The 26,214-nt window shown below is 36.6% G+C and overlaps 1 protein-coding gene across 3 annotated transcripts in view; it reads right to left on the reverse strand.

The window, feature by feature from the left end:
• The window catches only part of OLA1 (Obg-like ATPase 1), a 151,460-nt gene that overhangs the window by 14,204 nt on the left and 111,042 nt on the right, over positions 1–26,214 (reverse strand). The gene's annotated exons all lie outside the window — the stretch shown is intronic.

Raw genomic sequence — 26,214 nt, forward strand, 5'->3', positions numbered from 1 at the left:
CCACCGCGCCCGGCCTGAATAAAATTATTAAAATTCAATATATCTTTACTTTTATTTCTGCTTATAAACATTTTCTGAATGGAGGTTATTAAGGAAGTCTGTGATGAAAACAAGAAGGAGAAAGAAGAAATACCAAGAAAATAAATTCTAGTTTAACTGACTAATGTTTGAAAGTGTAATCCCTCTTCTAAAAGAGAGCTAAGGCCGGGCTTGGTGGCTCGTGCCTGTAATCCCACCACTTTGAGAGGTTGAGGCAGGAGGACTGCTTGAGCCCAGAAGTTCAAGGCTACAGTGAGCTATAAGAGCACAATCATACTCCAGCCTGGATGATAGAGTGAGACCCTGTCTCAAAAATAAATAAATAAATAAATAAATAAATAAATAAATAAGTAAGTAAATAAAGCTCCATCTTCCATACATGTAAGAGACTTCAAGTTTCAGTGTTCTTGTCTGACTTTATGGAGTTGTACAGAATAACATAATTCATAATTGCAACTTTGATTGTTATCATTTGAGTGTGTGATAGAAACGCAGGAATCTCAGCTGGTCATGGTGGTTCGCACATGTAGTACTAGCTACTTAGGAGGCTGAGGCAGGAGGATCCCTTGAGCCCAGGAGTCAGAGGCTACAGTGAGCTATGATCCTGCTTAGCCAAATGAGTGAGACCCCATAAAAAAGAAAAGAAAAAAGAATAAAAAGAAATGCAGAATCTCGAACCCCACCTCAGATCAGAATCTGCACTTTAACAAGCTCCCTGGGTGATTCATATGCATGTTAAACCTTCAGAAGCACTGAACTAAAGGACTTTGAAAATAAACTGAACTGAAAGCACGAAAATGTCTGAGATAACTATGCAGACCAACTGATAAACTAGAGGCAGATAATGACTACCTATACTGCTGACAGCAGAGAACAGTGAGAATGATAGGAAAATTCTTGCTTCTATTTCCCAGGTTCAAAACCAGAAAAGGAAATGTCACCAGAATTTCAGGAAGTATAAGGAAAATGTTTGCTCTGAAGCCTCTACAATGTCAAAGAAGTCTCAGATTCACATTATTATGGTCAATAGTGTCTTACTTTGTAAGACGTAATTATTGGCTGGGTGCAGTGGCTCATGCCTGTAATCCCAGGACTTTGGGAGGCCGAGGTGAGGGGATTACTTGAGCTCTTGAGTTCGAGACCAGCCTGGGCAACACGGTGAAATGACATTCCTACAAAAAATACAAAAATTATCCAGGCGTGGTGGCCCGTGCCTGTAGTCCCAGCTACTCAGAAGGCTGTGGTGGGAGGATCGCTTCATCCCAGGAGGAGAAGGTTGCAGTGAGTTGAGATCATGCTACCGCACTCCAGCCTTTGCGACAGGGCAAGACCCTGTCTCAAAAAAAAAAAAAAAAAAAAAAAGGACATAATTATGCATTTCTTATCCTAATAAGCCTCAATACCTGGAAAAACATCTGTAGTAAGTTAGCTTTGGAGTCGAGATTGAGAATATAAGAAGTGATTCCAGGACAGAGGACTGTGAAATCTAAATTTACATCAAGTGAAAGATATATTACCACAAATTGTTCCCTATGAGAACCTCACAGAACTACTGGCTAAAAAACCCCACTCAGTTTAGTCACTATAATAAGGCAGCATGTGTCTGTGTATGTGTAAGAAAATAAATTCTAAAGAAATGGCCATTTCTTTTACAGCATAAAAAAGTTGGATTTCAGACTTTCTGTTTTGAGGATTAACATGCTTTCTGATTCTAGCGATAAATGGAAGACTACCCCAAAATTGAAATGACGAGTGTTACAACAAGCAGGCAACCTGCAAAGCAAATTTGAATGTTTAGCAAAAAGCCTCCACTTAGAAAAAGTTCTTTGCAATAAATAAACAGGTGGAAAGAAAATATTAGGGTAAATTCTAATTAGTTCGAGTCAATCATAGTTCCCCATTCTCCAGCTGGCAAACGGTTTGAGGGGGCATGTGAACGAGTTCTAATCAAAAGAGCCAATGGAGTTTGTGGGAAGATCTGCTAAGGGACTTCAGGAAAAATCTCCAAAAGGCTCCTCTGCCTCTTAAAGAGAGAAAAGAAGAGCCTCTCTGGTGGAGACTATTTTGGATTTCATCCTTGGCACTCTAGCGGTCATTTTGTGACCGTAAGAAGAGAAGTGGGGAAAGATGGGAAAACCCTTGTTCTTGAAATCATAGGAACATTTAATTAACCAACCAAGGAGACAAACTACCTTGAGTCTTAGGTACTGGGATTATAATATTTGTAGCTGAAGGAATCCCGATACTGATGATGATGACATTTTAGGGTTATCGTCATGTAAGTATATGACTGTAGCTCCTCTTAACTGGTCTAACTCTAATTTGTTCTTTAAGATAAGAATCTCCTCTAGAGCCTTCCCTGAGCTCCCATGTGGGCCACAGCTATCACCACATTCCACTGTATACTATAATATTGCATATAGTTTTCTGTTTATATCTTCACACTATAGAAAAAAATTTCTTGAGGTCAGGGACTGTGGCTTTACTCCCCATTATATCCATAGAAACCTCCTAGCACAATGCCTGGCACATAGTGGACGCTCAAATATTTTCTAAATAGACAATAAGAGGGAAAGAGTTTCAGCTAATACCTAGCTGAGTGACTCCAGGTGATTACTTGACATCTCTTAGCTTTAATATACTTATCTGCAAACTGATCTAGATAAGTAGTTTTCAGCCTCTTTCGAGCTCTGGATTTCCCAACGTGGAAGGAAGAGAAAGGGTAGGAAGAACAAGGGAAGAAGGGATAGTGAGGTTTTGGATTTTCCACTCTTGCATTTCAACCAGAAATGCTACATTTTTATATGATAGGCTTCTGCATAAGATTTTATCTGAAGATTTTATCTGTCATCATCTGTTTTAGCTGTTGTTTTTAACGACTCTAAAGTTCACTGGTTAAATTATCTCTTTCAGATGGAAAATTCTATAACTTTATGGCATATGCCAGAAATTAAACAAGTACAAGTGCTGAAATCTTCAGGTACTTCATTCAGATTTCTGCTTAAATTTTACTTTTCAACATCTTTTAAAAAATAATGGCCGGGTGCGGTGGCTCGTGCCTGTAATCCCAGCACTTTGGGAGGCCAAGGTGGGTGGATCACCTGAGGTCAGGAGTTTGAGACCAGCCTGGTTAACATGGTGAAACACCGTCTCTACTATGAGCCGGGCATGGTGGCGGGGGCCTGTAGTCCCAGCTGCTTGGAGGCTGAGGCAGGAGAATCACTTGAACCTGGGAGGCGGAGGTTGCAGTGAGCCAAGATCATGCCACTGCACTCCAGACTGGGAGACAGTGAGACTCCGTCTCCAAGAAAAAAAAAAGCCTCTTCCTTCCCATTTTCTGTCAATCTCTATTCCCTTACATTGACTTATTTTTATTCAGGGCACTTATTACGTTATGTACTTAATGTTAACTGTCTTCCACCTGGCATCAGTGGACCCACTTGACCAGTTATTGAACCAAGGAACTTTTTGAATATTTTCTACGCTGCAGTGTATCTCCAGCACCTAGAATAGTGCTTGGCATAAGCAGATGCTCAATAAATGTTGGGTGGATCAGTGAATATGAATGAATGAATTTGAAACTTAATCTACAAAAGACTAGGTAAAAGAACATTTAGGGCCGAGTGTCTGGGTGGTGGCTCACGCCTGTAATCCCAGCACCTTGGGAGGCCAATGCAGGCAGATCATTTGAGGCCAGAAGTTTGAGACCAGCCTGGGCAACATGGTGAAAGCCCATCTCTATACAAAAAATACAAAAATTAGGTGTGGTGGCATGCGCCTGTAGTCCCAGCTATTTGGGAAGCTGAGGTGGGAGGATCACCTGAGCCCAGGAGTTCAAGGTTGTGGTGAGCTGTGATCGCACCACTGCACTCCAGCCTTGGTGACAGAGTTAGACTCCGTCTCAAAAAGAACATTCAGAAGCACGTATTATTCTTACATACCTTATCTACTTATCTTCTGCCAGGGTCAACCTTTAGAAATTAATATGCTTGTTTAGTTTAGAAATTAGTATGCTTGTTTTTTAGCTGGAACTGTGAAGTGAAAATCACAACAGGATCTGTGGGAGTCATATCTGATTGCTATAAGGCTATATATAAAAAAATCAGAGTACAGTGGGGTTATTTTCATTGCAAGTTCTATCTGTGGCTTGGCCGACTACAACTCAAGTCTTAGCCATCAGGCTGCTAACCATCTCAAGGTTCTCTGTGAATGCACAAAACAAGCAGCACTTCAACCTTTTAGATCATTCCCGAATTTCAGGCTTCTGACTGCTTCAAGGTTACTAAGACTTGTGTTCAGACTAAGTGGCCTCCAGCAGGTTACATTTTTGAAACTTTAAAGCAGTGTTTCTCAAAATACAGTTTGTGAACAACCTATGAATCCAGGCTTTACAAAAAAAGCTAAATTGGCTGGGTGCAACGGCTCACGCCTGTAATCCCAGCACTTTGGGAATTTGGTGGGAAGATGGCTTGCACCCAGGAATTTGAGAATAGCCTGAGCAACATAGCGAGACCCCATCTCTACAAATAAAAAATAAAATAAAATAAAATAAAAATTAGCCAGGCACGATGGTGCGCACCTATAGCACAGTCACCCAGGAGGTTGAGGTAGGAGGGTCACTTGAGCCCAGGAGAGGCTGCAGTGACCCATGATTACACCACTGCACTGCACTACATCCTGGGTGACAGAAGAAGACCTCTTCTCAAAAAAAAAAAAAAAAAAACCCTACACACCAACCAACTAAACACCACCACCACTACCAAAAAACAACTAAATTTACGATCTCTAGAAGCAAGGAATATGCATTTAACTCTTACAACACTTTGTACTCGGATGTCTGAAAGTCACTATTTTTTAATCTGTAACTATTCTTTGTAATTTTATATTCTGGTTGTAAACATCACACATAGAAACATTCTGTAATTATACTTGTCATGAGATACGAAGCCAATATTTGTATCTAAAGACTATGAAACTCAGTTAACTGCAAGAAAATTTCCCAACCCTATATTATGTTCCTATATACAAGATAAAATTACATCTGGCCATAAGGCCCCAGGATAAACTATCTCTCTTTTCCATTTTTGTTCAAAGAGGACAACAACAATAGGCTGATGTAGTTTATAATCAAAATGTAAGTTTATAGGGAGAGCCACAAATCTTGATTTAACTACCACTACATATCATTTTCTTAGAATGTGATCAGAGATGGAACTTGCATATCCAAACTATTTATGAGGATGGAGAAAGTCAAAAGACTCCCTCTGATATATTGGGAGAGATGAGGAGAGGATGCTGAGAATAGAGAGGGCCTGCATCCCAGCATGTGTGGCCCACTGGTATATAAGGAAGAAACACTACCATAAAGAAGACAAAAACGTCAGTAGAGTCTGAGACTGGCTGAAACTGATGAAGGGTCTATAAATGACACAAACTAAACTGAGACAGAAATATATTTAACAAAAGAAGTCTAAGACTTTTACATGGAAAACTATAAAGCATCACTGAAAGAGATTAGAGAGCTCAGTAAATGGAAAGATATCCATGCGAGTAAACTGAAAGGCTTAATATTAACACGGCAATATTCCTCAAACAGATCTACAGATTCAATGCAATTCTTATCAAAATCCCAGCTTTTTTCCCCCAGAAATTGAGAAGTCAATCCTAAAATTCATACGAAAATGCAAGAACCAAAACAATCCTGAAAAAGGACAAAGTTGCAGGGTTTACCCTTCCCTCTTTTAAAACTTACTACATAACTATAGTACTTAAGACTTGGCAGCACTGGCACGAGGCTAGACGTAAAGATCCGTGGAAGAGAATTTGGAGTCCAGAAGTAGATCCATATACTTATGGTCAACTGATTTTTAAAAAAAATTGTGGTAAAGAACAAACAACGTAACATTTACTATTTTAACACTTGTAAATTTACTAAGTATACAGTTCAACAGTGTTAACTATATTTACATTGTTGTGCAACGGCTCTCCAGAACTTTTTCATCTTGCATATCTAAAACTCTATAGCCATTGAGTAACACCTTCCTGTTCCCCTGGCAACCACTATTCTACTTCTGTTTTTATGAGTTTGACTACTTTAGAAACTGCACATAAGTGGAATCATGTAGTATTTGTCTTTTTGTGACTGGCTTATTTCAGTTACCATAACGTCCTCAAGGTTCATCCATGTTTTAGCATGTGACAGGATTTCCTCAATTTTAAGGCTGAAAAATATTCTACTGTTTATATGTCTATACTACGTTTTCTTTATCCATTCACTTATTGATGGATATTTGGGTTGCTTCTATCTCTAGCTGTTGTAAATAATGATGTACTGAACATGGGTGTGCAAATATCTCTTCAAGACCCTGCTTTCAATTCTTTAGGATATTTACCCAGAAGTGGGTTTGCTGGATCACACAGTAATTCTATGTTTAGCTTTTTGAGGACCCATCAAACTGTTTTCCGTAGTGGCTACATCACATTTTACATTCCTACCAGTACTGCACTGCACAAGGGTTCTAATTTCCCCACATCTTTACCAGCACTTGTTATTTCCTGTTTTTTTGTTTTGTTTTGTTTTGTTTTTGACAGTGGCTTCCTAATGGGTATGGGATGATGTCTCATTGTGGTTTTGATTTGCATTTCTCTCATGATTACTGATGTGCATCTTTTCATGCTTGTTGGTCACTTGTATATCTTCTTTGGAGAAATGTCTACTCAAGTCCTCTGCTCATGTTTTTAATTGGATGGGTTGTTTGTTGTAAAGTCTATTTATGGTTAATTGATTTTCGACAAGGTACCAAAACAATTTAACGGGTAAAGAAGAATCAACAAATGGTGCTTAGACAACTGGATATCCACATACAAAAATTAAAATGGACCGAAGATCTAAATGTAAGAGTTAAAAAGTAAAAAGTTTATGTAACAAAAGATACTATCAAGAAAATGAAAAGACAGGCCACAGAAAGGGATAAAATATTTGGAAATCATACATATGACAGAGGTCCAGTATCCAGAATATATAAAGAATTCTTATAGCTCAACAATAAAAAGACAGAAATTAAGTTTAAAAATAGGCAAATAATTTGAATAGACAGGTCTCCCTAGAGAATATATAATAACAATATTATATAGCAATAAACATAATAAAAAGATGTTCCTCATTAGACATTACAAGAATGTAAATCAAAACCACAAGGAAATACCACTTCACATCTACTAGGATGACTATAATTAAGGAGACAGACAATAAGTATATCCATACAACAGAGTATTATTCAGCAATAAAAAGAAATGAGATGCTGATACACACTACAACATGGGTGAACACTGAAAACACTATGCTAGACACAAAAGTCACATATTGTATGATTCAATTTATGTGAAATAGCCTCAACAGGCAAATCCAAAGAGACTGAAAGTAGGTTAGTGGTTACCAGGGATTAGGTTGGAGAGGCAATGGGAAATGCCTGTTAATGGGCATGGGTTTCTTTTTTGGGGTGATGAAAATGTTCTGGAATTAGTGATAGCGACACAACAACGTGGAGATACTAAAAACCACTGAATTGTGTGCTTGAAAAGAGAGAATTTTGTGTATGTGAATTATATCTAAAAAATAAAACCCCAAAACTAAACTGAGAACTAATCTAAAGATTAAAAAACAGAAATGCTAACATTCCCCACATTATGATCATATGATGTCTGACCTTCCTTTGGAAATAGTATGGGCCAACAGAAAAAGCAGAGATTTTGGAGTAAGGTGAGTATCAATTCAAATTACAGTTCAATTACATACTAGCTATAAGATCCTGGGGAAGCCATTTAAGCCTCCCCAGCCTCAGTTTAATCACATGCAACAAAAATAATACCTACCCTCATGGGTGGATGTTAGGATTAAAATCCCTCGAATGTAGGAGGCCTGCACACAGTAGCCCCCAATTTTAACTGTCTGCTGTCAGTGAGCGGGTCATTCTCAATAGTTACCATAGAGTTAAAAATACTGTTACATTGCCTGTGAGTAAAGAATGGGAGCTCTTTTCAAAATTCAGGTCTTGGCTGGGTGCGGTAGCTCACGCCTGTAATCCCAGCACTTTGGGAAGCTAAGGCGGGCGGATTATGAGGTCAGGAGTTCAAGACCAGCCTGGCCAACATGGGGAAACCCCGTCTCTACTAAAAATACAAAAATTAGCTGGGCGTGGTGGCGAGTACCTGTAATCCCAGCTACTTGGAAGGCTGAGGCAGGAGAATCGGTTGAAACCGGAAAGTGGAGGTTTGAGCGAAACTCCAGCCTGGGCGAAAGAGCAAAACTCAAAATAAATAAAATTAATTAAAAAAAATAAAAATCAGGTATTTATTTCTGAGAAGTCTTGACTAACTGAATATTTATAGATAGGGAGGTAACTGGAAGGGAAAGAATTCAAGCACAATGACTGGAAAAATACATTTAAGCAACTATGTGTATTAATAAGCATTATGCTAGATCTGAGGGTGCAAATTTGAAAAAGGAGTGTAGGGGATGGAAAAGGAAAGCAATATATTTAACAGTCTTTTCAGTTACATACATAAAACTTTTTTTTAGGTTAAATTCAGTTGGAATAAGAAAAACAGAAAGGAAAGGTTTTTGTTCGTAACAGAGCTGGGATTCTGTGGGGCCAGTAAGAAAGCACGAAACTCCTGGCTGGGTGCAGTGGCTCATGCTTGCAATCCTAGCACTTTGGCAGGCCAAGGTGGATGGATCACTTGGGGCCAGGAGTCTGAGACCAGCCTATAATCCCAGCTACTTGGGAGGCTGAGGCATGAGAACCTGGGTGGTGGAGATTGCAGAGAGCCGAGATCACGCCATTGCACTCCAGCCTGGGTGACAGAGTGAGACTCTGTCTCAGAAAAAAAAAAAGAAAAGAAAAAAGAAAAGAAAGTAAGACATTTGCAAGCGAAAGATAAATGTGGATGTGTATGATGGAACCCACTTGCACAGACATACTTTCCCAAGTGGATCCTTCTTTCTGAAGTTGTTCTTAATTCATCCTCTGGAGGGTACTTCCTTATTCTAATAAAAGAGTCCATTCCATGATCCCATTTATCCAAATCGTCTCACTATTTATCATGTGGGGTATATGTAGTTTTATAAAGGAGTAGACACTGAAGGATACAAAGCCAAGGCAAATAGTCTTTGTAAAAAAGGGAAAGTCACTGTTTCTGGATCTTTAGAGAAAAGGAATTTGAGTGCAGGGGAGAAACAAGAAGCACTAAAAAAGGAGTGGTGGCTCTTATTCAAGCTTTAATAGTTACAAAGTTTCAATAGTTTAATTACAAATAGGCATGTGAAACAATTCCTACTGACATATACTTTCAGTGGAACCACGTTAGATGAGAAGTAAAACATTTTGGAAAAAACATTTACTCTATATACTTTTCCCTACCAGCGGTATGCATGCAACCTGTGGCAAAACTTTCAGCTGCTTCTGAAAGACTTATTCTCTCTTAAAGAAATGTTTATTTTAACATAATTTGGTGTTTACAGTCTTATAAAAAGTGCCAACTGGCTTAATGGAATCTTCTGACATGAGAAAAGGAAGGATTGGGAAATGTGTGAGTAAAATCATATCCACCAAAATTTGAAGTTGACTTCATAGCTTACAGTTTTACAAAAAGAATTTTTGTAAAGAAAATACAAAAGTTAATTTATTTTCATTAAAGAAATTCTATAAATAAAGGACTCCCACAAGCAACCTGTTTGCAAAGGAGGTAGTATGGAATATGGTTATAGAACACTGGGCCAGACTGGGGGGATACTGGCCATGCCATGGAACTTTCTAAAGTCTCAGTTTTCTCACCTATAAATGGAGGTAATAATAGTAGCTACTTCAGAGGGTTATAACGAAGATTAAATGAGGACATACACGTAAAACGCTTAGCATGGTGTCTGATACAAGGTAAGTGCTCAACATGTACTGGCTATTATTTATAAAGTGAAGAATGGCTTCCGCAATGTTCAGATCACATTTTCCTAAACAGAATTGTGTTGTATTTACCTGTGATGTGGCTACTACTCAGTTTCACCTGAGAAGGCAGGTCTAAGCACTAATCACTTCAAAGGCTTTTTTTTCTCTTTTCCTCCTTAAATTTTTTTGTCCGTTGTATAGACAAATGGCAAGTTTTGCTATTCATTAAAAGTCACTGCTGAGTGATAATACTGCAGTTTCTAAGAAGGGCAAAAAAAAAAAAAAGAAAACTATATAGTGTTGCAAATATCACACAAGAAATAGATTTGAGGTAAACCAGTAGGAAGCATATTTGACTTTGTTACATTTTCTTTTCTTTTCTTTTTTTTTTGAGACGGAGTCTTGCTCTGTCGCCAGGCTGGAGTGCAGTGGTGCTATCTCTGCTCACTGCAACCTCCGCCTCCTGGGTTCAAGCGATTCTCCTGCCTTAGCCTCCCGAGTAGCTGGGATACAGGTGCGCACCAACACGCCCAGCTAATTTTTGTATTTTTAGTAGAGAGGGGGATTTCACCATGTTGGCCAGGATGATCTCGATCTCTTGACCTTATGATCCATCTGCCTAGGCCTCCTAAAGTGCTGGGGTTACAGGTGTAAGCCACAGGGCCCGGCCGACTTTGTTATATTTTCTAAATCAATACCACTCTAAGTAGCCAGCGAAGGAACTTGGCGAAGGAATTTGTTACTTGGCCCTGTGTATGAAAAGCTGTTTCATATACTCCATTCTCGCCATATTAGGAAAGACAAAAACTGATGAAACATTTATTCCTTTGCTGCTATCCCCATTGCAAAGTTCTTTCCATCACCCAGACACATTGCCTTTATGTTTACCTACTGTTTACATATAAATTAATTCACTTGAAAATAAATTGCCAAAAATAATTTTATTAATGACATGTAATAATTAAATATTCTTGAGTGGTTTCTCATACTTTAAGATTTCTGCTCTTAGTATCAAAATAATAATCATAAATGAGAAATCAAATGCTATGTAATTGACTTAAGTCCATTTTAAATTTTGTTCCCAGTGGAGACACAGAATAGGTTTCCATCTTCTAATAATTAGTCTAACAGTTATTAAATGCACCTTATCTTTCCATTGTAATCACAGAAATAAAATGAAAACAATGTATCACTATTTGTCTATCAAATTGGTAAAGATTAAAACAATAATAACAACCCAGTGTTGGCTGAGGTTAAGACAAATGTATTTTCTTGAATGGCTGCATGAGTGTTTAATGTATTTTATCTTTTTAAAAAGTAAATAACCCCTAGCACTTTGGGAGGCTAAGGCGGGCGGATCACGAGGTCAGGAGATCAAGACCATCCTGGCTAACATGGTGAAACCCCATTTCTACTAAAAATACAAAACATTAGTCGGGTGTCGTGGCGGGTGCCTGTAGTCCCAGCTACTTGGGAGGCCAAGGCAGGAGAATGGCATGAACCTGGGAGGCAGAGCTTGCAGTGAGCCGAGATCGCGGCCACTGCACTCCAGCCTGGGCGACAGAGCGAGACTCCATCTCAGAAAAAAAAAGTAAATAACCAAACAAGAAACACTGGGGGACCTGAATCAATAAAATGTAGTACATCAAAATAATAATACATCACAGAGCAATGAAAATACATGGGAAAAACATTCATGGTAAATTGAGAATATTTATTCACATAAGAAGTATTTGTTAAATATTTACTATGTGTCAGACACTGTGCTAGCTGGGTAATGGGTTGGTAGGAATAAGTAAGACAGACATTGTCCTTGTCTTCACAGAGATGACCAAGTCAGCAGTTGATTGACCTCTCTAGGTATTTCGTATGTATATTTATATACACCTAGTAGGAAACAAGGAGACATTAATAACTTTTTTTTTGGAAACAGGGTCTCACTCTGTTGCCCAGGCTGGAGTGCAGTGGCGCAATCATGGTTCACTGCAGCCTCGAATTCCTGGGCTTACCAATCCTCCCACCCTCAGCCATCTGAGTAGCTGGGATTACAGGCATTCACCAGCACACATAGCTAATTTTTAAATCAATTTTTTAAGAGACAGAGTCTCACTGTGCTACCTATGCTGGTCTTGAACTCCTGGCTTCAAATGATCCTCCTGCCTCAGCCTCCAGGAAAAACTATTTTCTATTGAGGTAGAATTAACAAATAATTAACATGTACAGATCTTAGATGTTCTGTTGAACGAGTTTTGAAAATTTTATATGCACATGTAACTATCCCCCCAAAAAAGATATGGAACATTTCCACAAAAAGTTCCCCTATGCTCCCTTCCATGAATCCTCACCTTCTCTCCAAGTTGCTCTGTGTTATTTTCTTGGTGAGGTGTATGATTTCCACAGCATAAATAGACCACAACTTATCCATTTTCCTATTGATGGACATGTGAGCTGTTTCCAGTTTTGAACTATCATGAATAAGGCTGCTACTTTGTGTAGTAAATGCATGTATAAGATATGAACATGTTTCCATTTCTTTTGAGCAAATACCGAAAGTTGGAATTACTGGATCACAGTGTAGATATATGCTTAACTTAAATGAAAACACCAATTTTCCAAAGCAGTTGTATCACTTTATATTCCCACCAGAAATGCATGACAGTTCCTTTTGTTCCCCTTCCTTATCCACACTTGGTGGTGTTAGTTTTATTTTAGCTATTCTATTAAGTATGAAATATTAAATTGAACATAACCATATTCAATTATGGTTATAATCTGCCTTTCCATGATGGCTTAAAGATGCTGAGTACCTTTCCATGTTTATTCATTTATCTTCTTTTATAAAGTATATGTTCAAGTCTTGCTCATTTTAAAAGTTGGGCCATTGGTCTTCATATTGTTCATTTGTAGAAAATTTAAAAATATACATTCTGAAAACAAGTCCTTTGTCAGATATTTGTGTTGTGAATATATTTTTCTAGCTGGTGGCTACTCTACTCATTTTCTTAATGGTGTTTTTTGATGAAGAGAAGTTTTTCAACATAATGAAGTCCATTTTTTTTCCCTTTTATGGTTAGTGCTTTTTGTGACTTATCCAAGAGATCTTTGCCTATCCTGGGTTGTGAAGATATTCTTCTATGTTTCAATGAAGGATTGTGACATGAAAAAATGGCAGAGTGGAAGTGTTTGAAGCTCATCAGAATGCCCTGCGGAGGAAAAGAAGCAACAGAGTCAAGGATAGTAAGTTAGGAGGCAGTTACCTAACTCCAAAATGAAGTGATGCAGTTTTAGTCTTGCTTGACAAGCAGTGTAACTGAAGAGGAAGAGATGAATAAAGGTGAGATTTAGAAGAAAAAACATGAAACTTGATTAACTGAATATCATATATAAAAGAAGATATGTTAAAATGACTTGAAGAGCCCAAGCCTAAATGATTCAGAGGGTGCCAATACTAACAAAGACAGGAGAGTCTGAGAGTAGATTCCACTGTGGATATTACTATAGAAAAAATAGGGAGTTTAGTTTTATATGTCTTACATTTCGTATGGTAAGAGAATATTCAAATGAAGATTTCTTGTTAACAATCAGGAATAATGAAACTTGAAAAGGGTAAAGAGGAGAAACTAAGGCTAGGTTTATAAGTCACTAGCAGAGAGCAATGCTTCTCAAAGTATTATCCAAGTGTCAGCAACATCAATATCACCTGGGAGCATGCTGGACAATTGTCAGGCCCCATCTCAGTCAGCAACTCTGAAGGTGAGGTCCCACAGTCTATTTTAATAAAGCCTCCAGATGATTCTAATGCACACTAAAGTTTGAGAACCAACAGCACTCGGGTTAGAGCTGAGGCATAAGCACAGAAGGCAAGTGAAAAAAGTTAACAGAATCCCGCAATTACTAATCCCTAGGGAAGAGTCATGGCGGACAGAGAAAACTCAGTAGAGACGAGATTAGAAATGAAAGGCTAATAAGCCTCTCACCCAAAAGCCAAGCAGAAGAGGATGTCATGAAGTTTCTAAGTTTGGTTTATTCTGAGAGAGACAGAGACAGAAAGACAGAGAAAAGCACATAGAATGAAAATGCTCTTTCTCCATTCAAGACCCCCACCCCAAAAATGAAGGTCATATTGTTTTGAGGAAGAACATTAATCATGATCTACTTTCCAGACTAGTTTTCCTTCAAATAAGGGAAATCCGCAGAGTAATAATAAAACATATACTGCTACACAGCTACATGTTTTTGAAAGGGAAAGGAGAAACTGACAGGCATTTTACATATGCAATTTGATTTACCGCTTAATGATTTGAGATTGGTATGATTTGTCTACAGTGGTAAACGCAGGATTCAAGCCCATCTAACTTCAAAGTTCCTGATCTTCCTGTTGTATCAAGTTGCCTGTTTATTTTCAAAAACTCAATTTGTGAATTGAGAGCTATACTTTTCAAATGATATTTTTCCTTCATTTGTACACAGAAGACTGCTGAGCTTTTTATGGAGGCCCAAGTGACAATGAGTAATATACCACTTTCAAGGAGGAAGGAGAGAAATGAGCAGTACTGTGAAAGGCAAACAGGGTCAAAATATGCTGTTGTTCTAAGACTGGAGAATTAACATCATGCCTATATGCTACTGGGGAACATCCACTGAAGGAGGAAGAACTGATGATGCAGGAGATAGAGATGAACTACTTCAGGAGATGAATGGAGATATATAATCGTGTGTACATGTGTATCATGTCTTTTTGGTCAATAACATAACCGGGGGTTAAGCAAATAACTGCATACATTTTTGTGCAGTGAAAGGTTTGTATGTTTTTAAATGACTTAAAAAAACAAAAGAAAAATATTTTGTGACAGTGAAATTATATAAAACTCAAATTTTAGTGTCCATAAATAAAATTGTATTCGAACAACGACATGCCCATCTGTTTACACTATTGTCTATGGCTGCTTTTGCATTACAATGGCAAAGTTGAGTAGCTACAACAGAGACTGTGTGGTCCTAGACAAAAATATCCTGATCCATTATAGAGAGTATGTGCTAACCCTGGCATACACAGCCTATCCACCTGTGCTCTAAACTGTATATGTATCTAACCAGAATAGATTGACTTCAAATCATCCAAATATTTTATTAATAAAGACTAAAAATCAGTGTTGAACAAAGGGGATAAATTCAATGGATTTCATCCAGCCAGCTATTCGATCAATCAACAATATTTACTGAATTCAGTGCCAAGCACTGGAGATACAAAATGAACAAAACATGCATGGTCCTTATTCTCATGGAATTTAAATTCTTACAAGACGAAAAACAAACAAACAAAACAAAAACAAGAGACAAGTAACCAAGATGATACAGCTTGTGATAAGTGCTCTCAAGGAAATAAACATGATGTTATGATAGAGAACAAAAGGGAGTCTGGGAGGTTATTCTAGACAAGGCAGTCACACAAGATGTTTCTGTGGAAGCAGACTCAAACATGGTAGGGGGAAGTGGTATGGGTAAAGCAGACAATTAAACACTGAGATTTCCGCAGACATAGAAACGGGAGGATGGAGAAATTTATACATTGTGAAGAGCATATGCAGAGACTACTTTCCCTGATGAATTTTCCAATGGTATTTTTACTACAAAGTACACACAGCGTAATTATATAATGGGTCCAAATGGTTCAGGAACAAAATACAAATTAAAAAAAAAAAAAACACACAACACTGTATAATTACTTAATTACCCGAAGGATAAGAATGGTTCCAGAGAGCCATTTCTGCTTATCAGGTATATACAGTAACACTTTTGTCTTTTTTAAAATGGGGGAAAAGCATTCCACACAATGTAAGTTTTCAGGATGCTGGCAAATGTGCACATGCCAAAGAAAGTATAAATGGTAGGCACTGCTTAAAATAACATTAAGCTTTTCCTACTTTTTAATTCTAAGAACACATTACAACAATTAAATATCAAAATGATCATAAAAGAATGAATACTAGAAAGAGCAGAATATTCTTTGGTTGTAATTCATACATAGCTAATGCAGCATAACATAGCAGTTGAAGCTTGACAAACGATAAGCTATGAACTTTGGGAAAGAGCTAGCTAGCGTCACTTGGTTCTTAATTTCTTTCTTGGCATATACCAACATAACTACTTATAATACAATCTGTCCATTTTGTGGGATGGTTATGCAGTTTTTTCCATGTTTTAAAATAATTATTTCATTAACCTGTTTCTAGAGTACAATCAACTTTCTACTTAAAATTTAAGCAGTTTGAAGCAGCACAAAAACTGTTCAGTAGTCTTTTAAATATTTATCAAATAATTATGAAATTCTGGTTTATTCCTCCTTATGAAAAATGATAAAAACGCATGATATTCAACCACTTGAAAAGCCAGACACACAGGTCTATTGAAACACAGGTACAATTCAATGTAATGATTCATAGTGTCTCTAATAGAAAGATTCAGCAGTTCTCAATCGAGACCTTTATTCCTTCTCTGAATAAATGATGCCTGAAATTTTTATTCTTGTTCTAATGGAATTTCAATGGCCTTCACTGCAAATCTACTGGAAATTTTTGCATATTAAGTGGAAAAAATTAAATGATGTTAACCACATTTTAATGTGATTAAGGCTGACAGGGTCATTATTTCTGCTAATCACTCAGTTTAAAAAGCTCAAACAAAACTTTATAACAGACAAGGTTTTTAATTTTATGTATATCTTGTTGAAATAGAAAAAAAAAGGTAGAAGAAAAAGAAGGGAAAAACTACGCTACAGTCCTTGAGAAAAATCAATGAGTAGTTCCTACAATTTGCAGATGGGTTTCATTATACTTAATCTGGTGATGTAAAAACAAAAATGCAAAACAATCTTATACTGCACATGATCCTCTGGTTTTTTGCCTTTTAAATATGAAGATGGCAAGAAAATGTACTTTGTAGAATTTTGAGTTCTGTGTTTCCTATTTGCTGCTAAATGAAAACAAATATAGTTTTTTCTTTAGATCTTATAGCAAACTAAAAACAGAATTAATGTATAACACCACCTCAAACAATTCTTCAATGTTCTGTTTTCTAGATTAATCTATGCCATGCAACTATGAATATTTCAAATATGTCAGGGTAAACTGAAAATCTTCACTGACAGAAAATCTCCAAAAAGAGTGATCCTAACTGCTATCAGAAGAATAGTAAGGATTCTAATGACTAGCAGTACTTCAGATAATCTATATGTTCTGTTTGCTGATAAGTTTACTTTTCTCACGGGTTATTCTATACTAGAAGCTTAATATTAAATTAATTCTTTAAGATTGCAGGTGTATTTGATATAATTTTGGTGCTCCAATTGCAAAGGACTGTTTTTAAATGTACATTATAATATTCTTGAAGCAAAAATGAGTACAAACCTAGCCAAAAAGCCTTAACTAGTATCTTCTCTGATTTTCTGAGCATTTCAATATTTTCCATAAATAGCAACAATTAAGCTAGGTACATAGCAACACAACTATACAAGAATGAATCAAATATCTCAGTATCTCTTTTTGTTGGCTGTCAACTGCTTAACCAATACTGATTGTTGAAAACTATCTTTATCTTTCAGCTATTAAAGTGATAATTTCTAAAAATCATTTGAGGACATACTAAAGTAATATCACTATTCCTAATCTAGTAGTTACAGTGTTTTACAGAAACAAAATTAATCTGCTTTAAAAAAATATGACAAGCAAATGGTTTTTAAAAAGAAATACACACCTGAAGTTCAAACAATCTAATTCATATTGATTCATCCCAATCTAGTAAACTTAAACCAAATTCATTAACTAAAAACAAAACATCTCATATATACATAAGTAAATATATTTTGTATTGTCGTTTTCTAAAGCAGTATGAAACTACGATCATTGCAAATAATAGTCAAACCAACAATTATAAAACTTAAGCTACAGGTGCAGTACCTTTATCCAAAAACCATCATTCTTTTCATGGTAAATTACTCAATTGCATGCAAATAGATAAATGAGTTTACCTCACTGATCACAATCTAAGCAGCTAACAAAAGCAGAGCACCTGGCCGCAAACAAGTCCTTTGAAATGCAATTTAGTATTAAAGTTTGAGAAATTGCTGTTCTGCTTTCACATTACAAATCATAACCAAATTGTTTTCAGCAAGAAGTTCAGCCATTTGTGAAGAGAAAGTGATTTAGTAGATTACATAAATATCAAGAAAAGAAGTCAATAATAATGCTGCATTGTGGCCACAATCTTTGGTGTCCATAGAAAGAATTATTGTTGAACTCTTCTTATTTTAGTGTGATGCTATGCACTGGTGCATCAACTAATCACCCTCCAGAATTTCTGTGCTCATCTAAAAGGAGTCCCTGCTGAATGTTCTAATGCATCTTATTGTGAATCTTCAGCAAATAAAACTTCATGTATGAGCTCATGATGTGCTTTGCTGCTGGAAAGTCACAGACACTGTGGGAGGCTCTTTATCTTCCCAGCAGTCAGTTCTCTGAGAACATCAGTGCAGCTACTCTAGTTACCTGTAGATTACTTGTATTTTCTCACATCTGTGTCCAGCAATCTAAACCATGATGATAAAGGGTCATTAGGTTTTGAGTGAGGAAGGGGATGGACTAGACAATTTGCTCTGATAAGCTCCTTGTTGGGAGCTCCAGTTTAGAATGTGAAATGTCGGTTATGTACAGTTTTACACTAAAAGGAAAAAAGGATTTCACTTTTCTGCACTAACAATTAAAAATGATGTAGTTTAATGTCTCACTCTTGTCTACTGACTTGCATTTTATTTGGGGACTTTATAATTAAAAGTATTTAAGAAAAATAATTTTCTGTTTGTAAAATGGACGTCCACGCTCTATTAGCCACAAAGAATTCAGGTACAATTACTAAGATAACTGCTGTTTGGAGCACAGCAAAGCAATTTCCCACAGTGGGACTTACAGTTCAATTTACCAGTTGGGCAAATATTTTGTGCTCTGTAGTGGCCTAGAGAGTTAAAAGCTATAGGTAACATTCGAGTAGTGTTATACTTGGAGAAAAGTTTCTTCAATCTAAATGGATGGTTTAGATTTCAAAGCAAAGACAGTATCCTAAAAACATTTCCCCAAATTAACAGGATAAATTTTAAAACCAACATAAAATATGGTTGTCAAAAAACCCTGACTGACCTCTCGTTCCCCTAAAATGGGCTCAGAATTTGGAACTTAACACTGTTATTTTATTTTCATATTTATATTGGATCCTAAATCATTCTGATACTTAATCACATTTTGGAAGTCATCAGCTGATAGAATATACTATATTCTTGATTAGATTATAGACTGAGAATACTAATTGCTTAATTTCAAATGGTTTAGGATAATTGTGTCAGAATATAAAAATACAAAAATAATTTGGAGGGGGCATTCTTCAGATATTATACACCATATAGACAGGATAAAAAAAGGAGGTGTTTCAAAGAAAGATAGAGGGGCTAAAAATATGCTCTCTAAATTTACATTCATAATTTACCTCTTTCTTGAGGTATGCTTATTGTAGTACAATATTATCTCTTTTCAAAATTTCTACCTACCATCCTTTGAAAGGAAATTTTAAGAGAAAATAGTGACTGCAACAAATAAAATACTGCCTTGCCTCAAAGAACTATGTTAAAATAACAAAAGTATGTGAATAAAAGCGTACAATATTTTAAAATGAAACATCAGTGATTTGGTTTTTTTGGAAATAGTTTTAAAATGGTATTCATTTAGACTGTTTGAAAGCTTTCCAATGTTGCTAGGGAAGAAAAATAAAAATACTTATTTTCAAAATTGTTTGCTAGCACTAAACACAAGCAAGCAATATTTTCCAACAGATTAAAGATAATGTAAGCATTTAAAAACTCCTGTTCTTCCTTTCAATTACATGAATTGTCTAAAAGCCTTTGATGAAAGTCTGTAAGATAGAAGATATGTCACAATTATCAATATAGAGACATTTCTTAAAATAAAAATTATCATAAAATATAACATTTTGGTAACTAACATTAACATCCAAAGGCAATATGAGAACTCAAATCCATAATAATTATTCATACACCAAACCACTGTAAACCTAAATCATTTCTGAAGACCTGAATGTGTCAAGAACTTTGACAATTATGACTGGAGCCAGGAAACTGGAGCAGTGCAGAATTTCTTATGAATTTCTCCAGTTACTTTTTATAAATGCTGTCTTGGATGACAGCTTAATGTGTACCACATGCAATATTTATTCTTCTTCAGTGTCAGACTGTCTAGCCATCCAAGGGAATACAAAGAATGTCACTTATTAGGATAAAAGCACAAGGAAGGTAATCAAGGACATATGTAACATCAGCCAATCATGCCCTATTTCAACATCCTATTCCATTCATAACAGTTCAACAATTATTTGCTTACTGATAACTTGCTTTCAGGCTGTTTGTGTTCACCATAATGGTGGTTTGCATTTATTTTGCTCTTTAGAATTGGACACTTGCTGTGCCATATGTGTTTGTCAAAACTTTATATCTTCTGTCAGAAATGGCTTAGAATATCAAATAATTTCTATTTGTCAGGAACTACTAATACAACAATCAGTACCCCTTGATGTTAATAAGGCAGTGAAATAACTATAAAACAGCAAATGCATAACTATTAAATATTTCATAGCAAAAAAATTCCATGAAGTGATATATAGTAAGAAAGTAGGTATTATTAGCTAAGCCACACTCACATATCTTCTTATGGCTAAGAATGTTTACTCAGCATTGTTCTTTCTTTTGTTTCTGTTTTCCAAAATTATGAAGCTGACAGAACTTCCTAATCTACTCCACTGGTCTTTAAACTATATATGCAAAATGTCCAAGATATAGCAAGTTGCACTAAAACTTACACTTGGCCACCAATACATATTTTACTTAATAATAGATTTAAAAAAAAAAGTCCCATCGCACACCATAATCATGAACTGTGTAATTGCTGAAACAATTATTTAATTATGCTTAATCAGAAAACTTTAACCAGATATGGCTTTAACAATGTATTCTAGTAACATTTAAAAGCTTTTACAAGTACTAATTTCAAGAGATCCAGACAACTAAGATGTTTGTCTTTGAATATAGGAAAGGAAACAAATGGTTGATATTCTCCATATCCTCTTTCTTGGTCTCTTTCTTTTCTGTCTCTATTTCAATTTGGCCTGAAGCAGAGTAAGTTCTACAATGCAAGAAATATGCCATGCAAACTATTCTGTATAATTTTTCAAAATAAGACTCAGGAAGAAAAACACTTTTAAATAATAAAAGCATTATCACACATTTTTCTCTTCCAGTCCTGAAATCTGATGACAGTTAAAAAATTTTTCATTGTAGGTTTGGGGGTACATGTGAAGGTTTGTTACATAAAAACGTCACGGGTTTTTTTTGTACCTATCACCCAGGTATTAAGCTCAGTAACGGATAGTTATCCTTTCTGCTCCTCTCTCTCTTCCCGTCCTCTTCCCGCAAGTAGACCCCAGTGTATATTGTTCCTTCTTTGTGTTCGTAAGTTCTTATCATTTAGCTCCCGCTTATAAGTGAGAACATCCAGTATTCAGTTTTCTATCCCTGTGTTAGTTTGCTAAGGATTTTTTTTTTTCCTTGAGACAAAGTCTTGCTCTGGCACCCAGTCTGGAGTGTAGTGGTGCGGCTTGATCTCGGCTCACTACAATCTCTGCCTTCTGGGTTCAATCTCTGCTCACTGCAACCTCCACCTCCCGAGTTCAAATGATTCTCTCATGTTTCAGCCTCCCGATTAGCTGGGATTATAGGCATGTGCCACCATGTTTGGCTTTTTAAAATTTTTTTAATTTTTTTTATTTTTAGTAGAGATGAGTTTTCAACATGTTGCCCAGACTGGTCTTGAATTGCTGATCTCAAGTGATGTGCCTGCCTCAGCTTCCCAAAATGCTGGTATTATGGGTCTGAGCCACCGCGCCTGGTCAATTTTTTTTGAGACAGGGTGTCACTCTGTCACCCAGGTTGGAGTGCACTGGCAAAGTCATAGCTTACTGCAGCCTCGAATTCCTGGGCTCAAGCAATCCTTCCACCTCAGCCTCCCACTTAGCTGGGACTACAGGTGCAGGCCATCACAACAGCCAATTTCTTTTTAATGTCCGTAGAGGCAGGATCCCACTATATTGCTCAGGCTGGTCTTGAATTCCTGGGCTCAAGTGATCTTCCCGCCTCAGCCTCCTGACTAGCTGGGACTATAGGTACATGCCACTGTGCCTGGCTAATGTTTTTATTTTTTGTACATGTAGGATGTACCTATATTGCTTAGGCTGCTCTCAAAATCGTGGCCTCAAATGATCCTCCTGCCTCAGTCTCCCAAAGCACTAAGATTATAGGAGTGAGCCACTGCACTTCGCCTAATTGCAACGTTTTATATAAGCAGGACTCAAGTTAGTTAAGAGAGTTTATTATGTAATTACAACTGCCAGGAACTAGCCAATTAACTATCAATCTCTCTGTGTTCATACACATACATATGCTTTTCTCTTAGAATTATGAAAATTAAATAAATTATATTTCAAGTCAAACAGATCTGACACAGAATAATTTCTGCCACAGGATAATTTCATTTAATATATGTAACATATTTTATTTAATTCTCATAATTCTATAAGAAAATAATTACTCTCTCTGACAGGTGAGGAAACCAAGGGCTATAAGGCAACCAATCAACCAATCTCGAGTCATGCTTATACAAAATATTGCAATTATGTTTGCTCTCCGATAGGTATACATTGCTGTGTAATTTTCACTAGGATACAAACAACATAAAAAACTCTATCTACTTTTCTTGCATGAAAAGCATGCTATAAATGCATAAAATGTTTTATACGTTCTCTCACGAATTTGAGCTAAAATAAGTTTCCAAAATATTTAACTAGGTTTCTTACTTCATTTCTCTGAGCCTTAGGTTCTTGTTAGTAAATGGATAGAAATTTGCCTTCCAAGGTTGTGGGATTAAACGAAATGATGGAACATATGTAAACACCCCAAAATCCAGCATATAATAGATGCTCAACAAGTGGTAGTTATTAGTTTTGCCCGACTTGGATGTATAGGAACATATACGTATACATATACATATATAATGTTCATTATATTGCTACGCACTAATATAGTACTAAACCAGAACATTATACAAATCATCCATTTGTATTTCAGCTACTAAAGGAGGTATGTACAAACACACACACTCTCACACACTTCCCTACTCCCAAAGTAGTTCTCAAAAGCAAATCCAAGTTAGTGAAAACGTAAAGAGACAGAATAAATCAGTACATGGTTAAAAACAAGCACACAAATAAAACAAGTGGTTGAAGAAAGTTTTCTTGAGAAAAGTAGCAATGATATGTATTTTCAACCTAAAAATATATAAACTGTTTTATGTACTGTCCCTACAATGGCTATTAAATTGGAAAATAGTATTTTGAGATAAGTCCATAAAATTAAAGATACAATTTTAGGTATCTTTTTAAATATTTTTTTAAAAAATATTACTCTCAGTTGGCATTTTCTAATTAGGTTATAATGAATTTTTAGTCTCAAATTTTATAGTGCATGAACTGTCTAACAACAAAACCTTACCTAAATGAAATTCACAGTAATAGGAAATGTGACTAGTATATGACATATTTCTCAGGCCTTGTCTACCTTTCCAGCATCACCAATGCCCCAGTGCTGAGATACCGTAGCTTAGTAGTTAGTGAGGAAAATGAGCTCCACAGATGAACTGCTTACATTTGAATGTCGGCACCACTGACTGGTTATGTAACTTTGGCCAAGTTCCTTAATCTCTCCATACTTGCCTTTCATTTCCTTAAAATGTGGGTAATAATGGTACCTACTTTATAAGCTTGTTGGGAATCTTAAACATAACTGGCATAAAGTCAAGTATGAAGTGTTGACTGAATGACGACTACTACAAAGACAACATCAGGCATACAAATTATCTGCCATTACTCTACCTCGTAGTGCTGTGGTTTGAGTGCAGCCCCCCAAGGTTCATGTGTTAGGAAGCTTAATCCCCCAATGCAATGGGATTGGGAGGTGGGGCCTTTAAGAGGTGGCTAGGTCATGAGGGCTAACCCCTTATGAAGCGATTAATGCTGTAACCATGGGAGTAAGGAGTGAACACCTGATAAAGAGAATGACTTTGACCCACTTTGCTCTCTGTCTCCCATTTGTTTCTGCCTTCTGCTCTTCTGCCATGGGATGACCCTTAGAAGATGCCAGTGACACTCTCAGGCTTCCTGGGCTCCAGAACCATGAACCAAATAAACTTTTCTTCTTTATAAATTACCTAGTCTGTGGTATCTGTTACAGCAGCAGGAAACAAACTAACACACGTAATATTCTCTCATTTCCCTATTTATTTAACATCAACTCCCTCACCCCATCAGTGAAGAATTATTATTATCATTACTATCTTTGAGATGGAGTTTCCCTCTTGTTGCCCAGGCTGGAGTGCAATGGCGTAATCTCGACTCACTGAAACCTCCGCCTCCCAGGCTCAAGCGATTCTCCTGCCTCAGCCTCCCGAGTAGCTGGGATTACAGGTGCCCGCCACCAACCCCGGCTAATTTTTTTATTTTTTTAAGTAGAAATGGGGTTTCAGTATGTTGGTCAGGTTGGTCTTGAATCCTGACTTCAGGTGATCCACCCTCCTCAACCTCCCAAAGTGCTGGGATTACAGGCATAAGTCACTGAGCCCAGCCAAAGAATTATTTTTAACAAATTATGGTTTGCTATAGAAGAAAAAGTTAAATTCTGTTTATCATATCAATATACAAAAACCAATTTGTGGTTACAGGTATGTTTTTGGGGGTTTACTCTGTACCACTATTTCAGACTTGGCAATTTCATATAATTTAAAATTTCGGTTTCAATAGGAGCCATTGTATTTTCTCCACCAAAATTTTTATATATGATATTGTTTAAAAATGCAAGCTAAGGTGGGTACTAAAATACATTGCTGTTGCCTCTTAACAAGAAGTTACTAAATAGTTAATAAAATTACAAGACAAGGCAAAACCATCAGTAGCAAATGCTTATTATCCTAAAAAAAAACCACACATAAATGTCGTCTTGAGAATTGTTCTTTTTAAATAAAATCCTAATTTAGTGCATTAACTAAACAATTGGAAGGAGATTAAACTTTCCGAGATAAAACATAGCAAAATGCTAAAGTTGCTAATATGATATTTTCAAATATTTCTGGAGATTCACAAACATATCTTGTACTGTCACTTAGCTGTCAGTCATCCTGTGTGGAGCAGTCGCATTCAGGTCAAATGGATCTATTTCTACCACTTACCTGCTCCAAGAACTTGGGCATGTTTTATAATCTTTCCAACTGCCTGCCCTATCTGTAAAATGGGCATGGTAATATCTGCTTGATAAGTATAATATCATACATCTCAGCAATTTCCAAGCTCAGAATGCCCATCACATAGCAGGAACTCAGTAATAAATAATGGTTTGCTATGTATATCTTTTAGTTTGGTATAAGAAAAGCTAAATCAATTATATTAAATGGAGGAAGGGGGAAAGCAGGACATACAAAAGAAAAACGACAAAACTTAAAAGTCATGTTTGAAAAGTGCTAGTGACCTTCATGTCTGACATCCATATATGTTCCTGGGGAAAATCTTTGAAAATTTCATTTAAAAACGCTAAAAATGATTACCAATGAACAGATGCTATTTGATCTTTTCCTTTTAAATTTCAAAATGGATTAAATCCAACAACATTTTCCACAGTCCATAATATATTCTTTTAAAATAATCTCTAAGGAAAATGCTGATTATCACAGGAATACTGATGACTACCCCTTGATTTCAATGACAAATATTTGAAGTACTGAAAAGGCACTGCTAAATCTTTGCTAATGGAAAGACGAAGCTTATTTCTCTCTGCATTGGAGTAACCCATTCCTAAACTAATATGCAGAACTCTTATTCCAATGAAGCAAATGCTTCATTTTGGCCAGGTACAGTGGTTCACACCTGTAATCTCAGCACTTTAAAAGGCCAAGGCAAGTGGATCACTCGAGCCAAGGAATTCTAGACCAGCCTGGGCCACATGTGAAACCCTGACTCTTACAAAAAATACAAAAATTAGCCAGGTGTGGTGGCCCATGCCCGTCAGGGAGGTCCAGACTGC

This window comes from Colobus angolensis, unplaced genomic scaffold (assembly GCF_000951035.1).
Source record: "Colobus angolensis palliatus isolate OR3802 unplaced genomic scaffold, Cang.pa_1.0 Scaffold224, whole genome shotgun sequence".
Taxonomy (NCBI): Eukaryota; Metazoa; Chordata; class Mammalia; order Primates; family Cercopithecidae; genus Colobus; species Colobus angolensis.